General features: G+C 49.4%; 1 non-coding gene across 1 annotated transcript in view; it reads left to right on the top strand.

Annotated features, from left to right (window-relative positions):
* LOC128403248 (U2 spliceosomal RNA) overlaps positions 1–186 on the top strand; it is a 191-nt gene extending 5 nt beyond the window's left edge. The window contains exon 1 of the small nuclear RNA XR_008327901.1: positions 1–186. This exon is cut by the window's left edge and continues 5 nt beyond it. This is a non-coding gene — a small nuclear RNA (U2 spliceosomal RNA).
* Positions 187–2,113: the final 1,927 nt, after the last annotated feature.

The raw sequence follows: 2,113 nt of genomic DNA, 5'->3' as shown, positions 1-2,113 counted from the left end.
TTCTCGAACTTTTGGCTAAGATCAAGTGTAGTATCTGTTCTTACCAGTTTAATACCTGAAATGTCCTGTATTTGAGGACTGTATATTAAATGGATTTTTGGAGCTGGGAGATGGAATAGGGGTTTGCTCCATCCACTCCATGCACCGACCTGGTATTGCAGCACCTCCAGAAACGGTTCACCCCAAAAATAATAATAAAATAAGAATAATGATTTATTATACCCTGCCCACCTGGCTGGGTTTCCCCAGCCACTCTGGGCGGCTCCCAACAGAATATTAAAACCACAATAAAACATCAAACATTAAAAACTTCCCTAAAGAGGGTTGCCTTCCGATGCATGACCAGCGCTTTTATCTGGTCAGCTGGGGCCATGTGTACCCATCTAAATGGTCACACAAAGGGGAGGAAGCCCTGGAGCAGGTGTGACAGGAAGTCCTCCCTGTCTGGAGCCACATTCCCCTCTGTGTGTGGGATGTGAAACACAAGAGCAGTCAAGTACAACATTCCTAGAGTGAACATGTTTACACATGGGGAGGAATGTTTGTCCAGCCAGCAGGTAAACTTCCTGTTTCCTTCTGGGCTGGGACAGACTTCCTCTGCATGTAGAGGTGGGCATGGCCTCACCTGTGCAGGTAATGACAAAAGCACAGGGCAGGGCAGCCATCTCTCCCTCTTTGACTACATGCATTGAAGAAGCAACATCTGCTTAGCCTAAGATGCTCTCTTGGCTCCAGCCAAGAGAGGACAAAGGGACTGTCTCCTTATGAGATAGTTTCCAGGTGTATGTCACTTTTCTAAGCTAATGCAGGATCTGGGATCCAATTGTGAACAGAATGTGAGTGAGTAAACTCTTTTTATACTTTTATAGAAGACTGTGTCGTGTCTTATCTTTTATGAGGGACTAAGGGGAAAATACCAGAACAGTTATTATAGAGGCTTTAGCGAGCCTGAGCAAACGCATCCGCTGTGAGTTTGAAAAGGGGAATGTTACTCTGCTAAAATTGTGAACTTGTTAACACAAGTTGGAAAGGCTTTTATCAGACAATATATCCTCTCCTGCATCCCCGAACATTCCCACAGTGTGTCCACTCTAGGCAACAGGAAAATGTGGTACTTGACTGCTCTAGTAATAATACATTCCACGCTCCCCTCCTGCAATTGCCAGCAACTGGCGTCCAGAGGTCTTTCTGTCTCCAACGGAGGAGGTGGAGCAATCACCATCCTGGTTAGCAGCCCCTGATAGCTTTCTCCTCCACGAATTTGCCTAATGCTCTTTTTAAACATGAGAGGCCTTGATGGCTACCCATTTGGATGGCTTTCAAAGAGGAGGAGACGCATTCATGGGGGAGGAGAGGGCTATGTCTCCATCGTTGGAGGCAGCGATCTGAATGCCAGTTGCTGGAAACAGCAGGACGGGAGAGTTGCTCTTGTGATGGCCTCCTGCTTGTGGACTTGCCATTGGGGTTGGCCAATGTGAGAGCCGGATCCTGGACTAGGTGGGCCTTTCTGATCCCGCAGGGCTCATTCTGATGTTCTGAAAGCCGTCCAAGCTGGCAGCCATCGCTAGACCTTGTGGGCAAATCATGCCCTGCTTTCCAATCTGGCTTTTCTTCTCTTTCCCCTCCCTTCTCTGCCCCCCTGCTGCCAGCAATGGGGGCCATTACAATTGCAAATCCAGAGTCCGAGGATCTGCCTGAAGCCTCTTCTCTCAGCTCTACTTTGCTCTTTCTCCATCTGTCTCCCGTCACACCAATGTTTTCCTTCCAGATTTCTGGGTATTTTTAGCGCTGCTGCAGGACCCCTGTGGGACTCCGCTGCAGCAGCAGCCGCCCCACAGGTGTGGGGCAGTGGCAGAAGGGGGAGGCTGGAGCAGCATCAAGGATGCATCTCTGGCTGGAAAACCAGACCTTGGGGGACAAATGGTTGTGTCCCCTTTAGAACGGGGATGGGGAATTTCCCTTCCGAGCGACTTCCTGGGGGCCGTGTGCCAGGGGTGGGCGGGGCAGAGGCAAAAGTTGGCAGAGCAGCAAATGCATATTTTGCCTCTGAATGGTGTGCTGGTTTTTAGTTTTTAGCTCTCATCCAGGTAAGGCAAGAGGCATTGTCAGAGTT

This window comes from Podarcis raffonei, chromosome 15 (genome assembly GCF_027172205.1).
Source record: "Podarcis raffonei isolate rPodRaf1 chromosome 15, rPodRaf1.pri, whole genome shotgun sequence".
In the NCBI taxonomy this organism is placed as follows: domain Eukaryota; kingdom Metazoa; phylum Chordata; class Lepidosauria; order Squamata; family Lacertidae; genus Podarcis; species Podarcis raffonei.
Note: the sequence above shows the minus strand (reverse complement) of the source record. Positions and strands in the feature narration are given on the sequence as shown.